This window comes from Astatotilapia calliptera, chromosome 3, assembly GCF_900246225.1.
Source record: "Astatotilapia calliptera chromosome 3, fAstCal1.2, whole genome shotgun sequence".
Taxonomy (NCBI): Eukaryota; Metazoa; Chordata; class Actinopteri; order Cichliformes; family Cichlidae; genus Astatotilapia; species Astatotilapia calliptera.
In genome coordinates, this window is record NC_039304.1 from 32,383,896 (window position 1) to 32,393,439 (window position 9,544).

Below are 9,544 nucleotides of genomic sequence, written 5' to 3' on the forward strand. Positions count from 1 at the left end.
AGTAAACATGAGCAGAACATACAGGGAGTGCAGAATTATTAGGCAAGTTGTATTTTTGAGGAATAATTTTATTATTGAACAACCATGTTCTCAATGAACTCAAAAAACTCATTAATATCAAAGCTGAATGTTTTTGGAAGTAGTTTTTAGTTTGTTTTTAGTTTTAGCTATTTTAGGGGGATATCTGTGTGTGCAGGTGACTATTACTGTGCATAATTATTAGGCAACTTAACAAAAGACAAATATATACCCATCCATCCATCCATTCGCTTCCGCTTATCCTTTTCAGGGTCGCGGGGGGTGCTGGAGCCCATCCCAGCTGTCATAGGGCGAGAGGCAGGGTACACCCTGGACAGGTCGCCAGTCTGTCGCAGGGCCAACACACAGGGACAGACAACCATTCGCACTCACATTCATTCGCACATTCACACCTAGTGACAATTTAGATTATCCAATTAACCTATCCCCACAAGCTGCTTGTCTTTGGACGGTGGGAGGAAGCCGGAGTACCCGGAGGGAACCCACACAAACACGGGGAGAACATGCAAACTCCACACAGAAAGACCCCGGCCTGATGTTGGAATTGAACTCAGGACCTTCTTGCTGTGCGGCAACAGTGCTAACCACCGTGCCACCGTGTGATGGAGCATTGTCCTGCATGAAAATCATGTTTGTTTTTTTTGTTTTGTTTTTTGCCTGTCCCATTTGGTTCTTTAGCCATCAGAATTGTTGTCTGAAGACCAACAAGGATACCCAATGGATTTACTTTGCCAAATGGATCATCGTGGCATTGCCGTATTGGTCCATTTGATCAACCTTTGTTTTTATTATTTATTATATTTTATTTTCAGATGTTACAGACGGGACAGACATGAGTGAGGGATAGGAAAGGGAGAGAGAAAGAGGAAGGAAAAGAAAAAACAGAAGGGGAGAGGGACAGTGAGAAAGGGGGGGAGAAGAAAAAAAAATCTCCTGGATCACCTGTTGAGAGAAGAAGAATAGAAAACAGGCAAAGAAAAAAACCAAAGCAACATACTAAACACAACACCATCGCATTAATCTAGCTAAGTGTAGACAGCAGTAAATACTAAATATTCAATGTTGTTGTGCAGCACGCAGGACAGACAGCGCACAATGTGCTTTGAAGTAGCAGCCAAGAAAGGTGTAATTTAAGTCTACGAGCAGTGAACACCCGTGTGCATACCTGTGTGGATCGGCGCGCTTGTATTTAAATGGTTTCCACGTGTAATGGTCTGCAAGAGGATGTAGCGAGCCATAGCCCCGTCCCCCAGGGCATGAAGCAGGCATGGAGGAGATCCAGGCCCCAGACATCCAGAGGCCTCAGAGGGCATCCGTGCCACCCTAATGGGAAGGGCTGAGGATCCCCAGACGAGGCGTCACCCAGTAGCCACCGAGCAGAAGCAAGAGGGGGCTGCACCGGCATGCCCGCCGGCTCTGCCGGCAGCCAGCTGTGCCAGAGTGAACCGAGCCGCAGGCCCAGAGGCCGGAGGCCCGAGAGGCCCCCCGCACCCCGGAGAAGGCCTGACCGAGCAACAGGCGCCAGGCCCCGCCAGGTAGCCACCGGGAGTGAGCTGGTACATACCTGAGTGCCCAGCCCCGGACACCAAGAACCACCAATGCACCGACCCCTGAGGGCATCAGTCACCGGCAGGGAGTGTGGTGAGGGGAGATAGGCCTTGGAGGGCCTGGGAGTTCCCAGAGAGGTGGAGTCTAAGACCCGACCTGACATATAGACACAGACAAACAGGCACACACAGACACAAACATGCATTCCCACCCTCATGCACACATGCATCACCAGTGTGTGAATGTGTGCGTGAATGGGTGGATGACTGGATATGTAAAGCACTTTGGGGTCCTTAAGGACTAGTAAAGCGCTATATAAATACAGGCCATTTACCATTTTTTACCATATACAAACACTCAGCACTCACCCAACGTAAAGATTTGACATAAATGGACATGTACACACAATCACACTCCCCAAACATACTCTATACCCCGGGTCCAGGTACCCTCGCCCCCAGAGGGGGAAACAGAACCCAGACCCAAGAGATGTTACCCTTCCCCCCGGGATGGAGGCAAGCAGACCGTCCCAGGCCCCGCAGCAGCAGGGAGGCCAATCGGACAGCCAACATCTCCTCCCAGCACCCCCGCCCCAATGGCTAGCAGAGAACGGGGGTGTGTGAAAACCCCATACCTCCCTCCTCCCGCTCATGTGTAGTGTTGCTGCGTGTTGTTCTAAAGTGCATTTAAAACAAGGGAGAGCATGGTGCTGCTGCCAGAGAGCAGCAGGTGTTAGCACGGCCCCTCCCGAGAACCCTCAATGTCTACATGGATTTAAAATTGAGAGGTGGGCACCAGCGCCAGAGGTAGGTTTGAGTACACAGACCGTCCACTGGACGCTGTTAACGTGCCCACCCTCAAGGCCCTATATATATATGTATGTTATGAGAGTGTAAGTAATGTGGATGTCTAAGTTGTGAGATAAAATTGAGGCACAGGTGGCCAGAAGGGGACAGAGGGGGGGGGGGGGGGGGGGGAATGTCTCCCCTGCACCCTTGTGACACACCCGCACCCCAAGGCCCTACCTGTGTGCGTGAGTGTGGTGGAGCGGGAAGAGGGAGGTAGCCGGGGATGGGGAGGAAAAGGAGGGAGGGGAGGATGCCCCTCCCTAGGGCCAGCTCCCCCACTGACCCCAGTAGGCACCCCCGTCCTCTGGTACCCACCGGGGCAAGGGAGCCCAGGTCCATCCAAACCGGGGCCTACGGTAGCACTGCCAAGCCCCACAGGACCTGGGGCAGCCCACCCTACCCCACCGCAGAGGAAACTGTACCCACCCCAACATTCAATCGTCTCCCAGACTACACAAGACAACAGACACCCAGGTTAAGTTTATTCTCCACCTCTCCTATGTCTCTCCCCCACCTGCAGAGTGGACTCCTGCAAGGATGGAACAACCTCCCTGCCAGTTGAAGAGCCCCCCAGTTAGGCCGATGCACAAGAGGCCCCCTGCGCCAGAGCTGAGCCCCCGTGCACCCACCCGCTCACAACCTCGGTGACACACCGACGAGGACCGAAGCCCCCAAGGCCCAGCCAGAGCCCCAGCACGGAGGCGAGGCACCCCCGAACCCCAAACCCCCACGCCTGCCCCGGATCCACTCAGGGGCAGCCAGGCCACCAGGCCAGTAACCTATGTCCACCAGTACAGACCATCCTCCAGCCCCGCTGCACGCAGCCACGAGGAGAACAACCTCTAAGAGCGACCAGAGCCACTAACCAGGTTACCTTAGAAAAATCAGTCTTGAGATATTTCATGGCCCAGTCTTGACATTTCAGCTTGTGTGTCTTGTTCAGTGGTGGTCGTCTTTCAGCCTTTCTTACCTTGGCCATGTCTCTGAGTATTGCACACCTTGTGCTTTTGGGCACTCCAGTGATGTTGCAGCTCTGAAATATGGCCAAACTGGTGGCAAGTGGCATCTTGGCAGCTGCACGCTTGACTTTTCTCAGTTCATGGGCAGTTATTTTGCGCCTTGGTTTTTCCACACGCTTCTTGCGACCCTGTTGACTATTTTGAATGAAACGCTTGATTGTTCGATGATCACACTTCAGAAGCTTTGCAATTTTGAGACTGCTGCATCCCTCTGCAAGATATCTCACTATTTTTGACTTTTCTGAGCCTGTCAAGTCCTTCTTTTGACCCATTTTGCCAAAGGAAAGGAAGTTGCCTAATAATTATGCACACCTGATATAGGGTGTTGATGTCATTAGACCACACCCCTTCTCATTACAGAGATGCACATCACCTAATATGCTTAATTGGCAGTAGGCTTTCGAGCCTATACAGCTTGGAGTAAGACAACATACATGAAGAGGATGATGTGGACAAAATACTCATTTGCCTAATAATTCTGCACTCCCTGTAAGCTGCCTCAGTTTTACAACTACATGTCAACTCTTGGCCATTTCTTTTTGCTCTCTCTACCCTCTCCGTATTCCTCTCGCAGTCATTGTACTGTAACAACAAAGGTAAATGAAACAGCGAAATCATTTATTACCTAATAAAAGCCTGATGTATACTGCTTTTTGACAATATTTTAACTGAATAAGGGCTGCTTCTAGGCACTGACAAGTAACATCCTTCTGACTTTCTCTCTGGAGCTCTGTTGTGTTGTAAATAAGCTCTGAAGCCCAGTTCAGCCAGAATAAAAAACTAATAAGCTACCTCAGCTCCTTGGCTGACAACTAGTGATAGCAGACTTATAGCATGCAACTTATTGAAGCTGGAGAATTGATTTATGCCACTGAATTTTCTCTTCTTCTTCTTTCAGCTGCAGCAACACAAGTCTAATTTATTAACACACCATGCTACTAAAGCATGCAAAGCCTCTGCGTAAGTGCACTGTAACATTATAACATCAAGAACATTGGACATTTAAACTTGTTTTCATTGCAGCATGCACTGTCTCCAATAGACAAAATTTGAAAAATATAACATTAGGGCTGCTTGTGGTCCATCCTCCTGTTCTTATAAAGGGGAACCACTACAGTCTGTCAGTCCAGAGACACTGTCCCTACTTCCATCTGATTCCTGTCTTGCAGAAAGATTTCAGCCAAGACAGTTCAATAATATTTGCTTATCTTATCCACCCCACCACCACAAGCTTATTAACAGTGCTATCACCCACTCATCAACTGCAAGGCATATTTCCAGATACATAAAACAAATCAGACATTTTGGATGTTTTTTCATAGCATCAGGTGTCATCTGCAGAAAAAGGTGTGAATTCCTGATGATTGCAGTCTGAAGAAATCAGCTTAGATGTGATAAAGAGAAGCTGTACATGAGTAGAGTTAATGGGTTATTCATCTACCAGCCAGGTGAGATTGACAATCTAGTAGTAAATCATTTAACAAAGTATTTTCGCATGCTATGTTTTGTTTGTTTGTTTGTTTGTTGTTGTTGTTTGTATCTTGAACTGATAGATAAAGTGAATTCAATTAAAGTTGATTAAAATAAAAAAAATAAAAAAAATAAACATATTGATTAATCTTAGCTTGCCCAAAAAGAAAGGCTTGCTTTGTGTAACAAAAATAAATGAAAAATAAATGTGCTATGCACAGTTACAACAGTTTGAGATTTTCAAAGTAATCATATCAGAAAACATAACTTAAAAAGTCTGACTTTGCTGCCCTCTAGTGGTAATGAAAGCAACACTATGGTTTCATTATTTATTATTAGTCCTTTATTTATCCAGGTAAAAATTCCAAGAGAGACCTGGAATCATGACAGCAAAAGTCAAAAAAACAAAAACACATGCACAACATAACTCCTTAACAATTAACCCTCTCAGGCTCAAATTAAACTTTTTGTTGCTAATGCACAACCAAGTCCTGCAGTGGTACTTCTGAGTAAAAAAAAATCATAAAATATGTATGTGGGGTAATCAGGTTGTTAGTTTTTAACTGTTGCAAATCGGCAACGCCTGCCTTGAGAGAGTTAAAAAAGTAACAGACTGCATCTAATTTACAGTCCCCCCTTTTTTAAACTGCTATTATTCATTCTTCTTTGATTCTAAGTGAGAAATGCTGCACTTTGTTTCAATATTGATCATTACCACTGTTATTTATTTATCTCTTTATTTGAATAGTAGTGCCCTTTTCACTGTGTAATATTTTCTTTATTCAACGGTGCAACAGACTCACAATAGTTGAAATGTGCAATTCCCTGGTATTCCTATCCTACTTGTCGCTATTATATACTCTGTATTTATGTCTCTGAATTTATATATGTGTATATGTGTATATATGGTATAATTCTATTTCTGCTTACATTCTTTTGCCATTTCTATCGGTGCTGTGCTACTGGAAACAGAATTTCCGGGAGGAACCCACCCGAGGTAATAATAAAGTTTTATCCAATCTCTCTAATCTGTCTAATCAGAGCTATCATCTCTATCATGCCCCACAGCAATAAGTAAACAAGAATAAAATACGTTTTAATAGAAAACATATGTAGTTTATTTAATGACAGTTTGCTCATCTTACATCATTGTCTGGATTTCTATTTTTTATTGTGCTGGTCAGCGCTCCACTTGAATAATATTAACAAAATGGAATAGGGAACTGTGATGGTTTGCAGTTTGGTAAATGCATGAAGGTCAGTGTGCCTCCTACCTACCATAAAATCAGCTGATGTTTTTGGTACATTAACTCAAGCATATTTAATGAAGCCATGCAAAATATTGTCTATAAACTTTGAAATAACCTTCAAAATAAATTTGACTGGGTCTGAATTTTTTTCTTTTTAATTCAGGTTTAACACATTTAAAATGTGTTAAAGACTAACTAGTGTAGATATATTGACCACTTAAGTTATGGTGGCACAAAAATGCAAGGTTTTATCAAGGTAAAAATTTGCTTCTTTAAATGGCGCTAATTTTTCCTTTCTTTTTTTTTTAATGAGCTGATTCTGAGGGATCATGTAGGATTCTTCACATTTTTGAGTGGATTTCTGCTCAAATTTCTTTTTCTTTCATGAATATTAAAATAGATGAAAGAAAGACACCTGAACACTAAAACATGATTTCAATAAATGACTTCTCACAGTGGACTTTATTTACTACACTCTATTTGTGTCAAAGAGGTCCAGAGGCCTGTACATGATTGCGGACTCCAGTGCAGAACCAAACACGGAGACAGCAGAGAACTTAAAGTATAAATAAAGGGGAAAACTCAACAAGGGATTCGTGGCTTGGTGATTTAACTTGGCGAGGTAAAACAGAGGAGTGATTTTACTGATACGTAGAGGGGGTAGGTGAAGGTCTGGTCAGCAAGCTGAGTATACTGACGATGGGCTGGCCTGAGTTCCAATCACTTAACATTTTGAAAAGAAAATCTGTGTGTTCTTTTAGCCCAAATCCCAAGAAATATGGCACCAATAGAAAGCCCACGATGTCATCTTGACAGTAAAGTAGTACTCATATACATTGCATAAATTGTGCTTGGCATAGAGGTCTCAGAGTGATGTCCTCCACAAAGGACAAAAATTAATTACTGGATCTTTTGAAGTTATAAAACAGAGGCTGTCACTGCCTCTAAAGTGTTTATTGATACACTTTCAGAAGGTTGTTATCATCCATTCAGATGGAGGATCACTAACAGGAGGATGGGAAGACTCCAGAATCAACTGTCGCTGACTTCCGGTGGATACGGCAGTGTTTACAGGTAAGATGATGTAAATTGATAGCATTTCTGGAGTGATTATTATAAGTCAGTGAGTGCCAATAAGCACTCAATAATGTCAATGTGGTTCTGTTGAGTAATACAGCGAGTCCTGATATAACAGCTTTGAAAAGCATTTGTAGATATTTGTCTTGATACAAGCTCAATCATCCCATTAAGGAAATCCCAAAAAGTTGATTCTGTTCCTCTGGTCGTAGCGTTTACAGTGGGAGAAAGGTTTCATCACCCATCCAAGTGACATCAGGTTTCCCCAAACTTATACACAGTACCTTACACAATATCTGAAACTAGCACCACTGACAAACAATGGGCTGTGAGGTCAGTTTCTTGATCATTAATAAACAAATAGTCATGACCACTGATCAACAACCACTGATACCATTGATCAGTGGCCATGATATTATATTATTACATGCTTCACTGTACTTGTGGTGCTTATGTAGGGTTTTTTACGAGAGAAGACAACTATGCTCCAATTATAAGTTTTCACAATTTATTGTCAAAATGGTTAGAACCCTCTGTCTGACTCAGAGACAAGAGGCTGCCGTGCCCAGGCACTAAACACTTTTTATTATGTGTGATAAACAGGACACAAAGGTGATTGGTCAAAAGTTGGAAGAAAGCAACAGTTCTCCTTATTTGGCTGAGATCCAGCACTTTGGCTCATATTTCTTCTTCTGCAGCTTTCTGGGCATCTCTTTATTTGGAGATGACACTTCTGCTGCTCTCTGCAATGCGCACGTTCTCCTGGCAACCAATTCTTGCCCTCCAGTCAGGCCTGTAGACTTAAAGAAGGGGGGCAGAGTGCATTCCATCAGGTTTATGGCGCACAGCAATATTTGCCTCTGTCATGGCTAACTTACAATTAAGTTACTAGTTACCAAAAATGATCATTTTCAGCCACATGTTCTCAATAAATATTCTTATTAGCTATAGTTCTTCTAGCTCCAGTGCTTAATTTAAACTGTGTGACAAAGCTCTGTGTCGTCATTGTCCACATGGGCGAGCAGGAACAACACAATGTGGGACATCCAGCAGCATCCAGCCTCCACACAGATAACATTTTCCATGGCCCTTTTGGACTTTGTCGTTTGTTTGTGCCTGGAGAGTCCAATTTTTGTTTAGGGTTTTTGCAGCACCCTGTGCAGAAGGAAGACACTCACACTTGCAGAGGTAAGTCAATTTGCAGAGGTCACACATTAGCTCTTCCAACAAAGAAGTTTGGTTATGTTTATTTATAGTTTAATGATGGGACCACATGCTCTGCATCTTCAAAGTTTCTTTGTTATTATTCATACACAGTAATGTGATGTATAGTGATATCTAGTATAACTGGACCAACCTCGTCCCTCTTTAATTTATGAAGACTGAATGTTGAATGTTGGACCTTGTGTATCTTGGGGTTTTTTTTCTGAACTTTGTTGACCTCAGTCTTTTTGCAGCCACAGAAAATAAAACCAGGAGTACTCTAAGTGCTTCTTCTCTAGGTGGATGATGATTACACTGTGTGACACAGGATGTCACCTTTGGTCTTGTGAGGAAGCAAAACCTGAGACAGTCACGCCTACCTCAGGACCTCCACTTGTCACCTACTGATCATTATGATTATGAAGATGACAGTGAGTGCAATTAAGACTGTAAACAGCCACGACCGTGACTGTTTTGATGCATGTTTGTGCATTTTGTCTATTTCTTTTGCAGCTGTTTATTACTAACAAAGTGAAACCAAATTCTGTAGTTTATATTCTGTATGCATTTTCATCTTTACCAGCCACAATCTAACTACAATTAAGAATCCAGCATTCAGAAACTGTTGCCTCAGTGGCTTTATAAAATATGTAAGTAGTTCAGGTAATTTAGCTAGCTTTTGAATTACCACAAACACTTATAATATTCTACCTGCACAGTATGTTTTTGTATGAGATAGAAAAAGTAAGGTAAAAAAAAAGTCTTCCTCTTAGCAAGGTTGAAGTTATATAATTGATGGTAATTCAGTGAATATACTCGGGTGCTTCCCTTTGTTCCTTGGCACGTTGCTTTTCAGTGTCCTGTTTGTAATCACTGCCTGTTTTTCACTTTGTACAACTTCTGCGTGTCCTATTCCTGTAAAATCTTTTACTGATACATGTGTTTTAATGTTAATAACACATCTTTCCTGTCAACATCATGTATTCACAGCATATTTGAGAAAGGAGATTCAGTTTAGTATAGTAGTGATTTAATAGTTACAGTGTGCCACTACCATTTAGGAGATTAGAATGAAAAAAGTACACAAGGA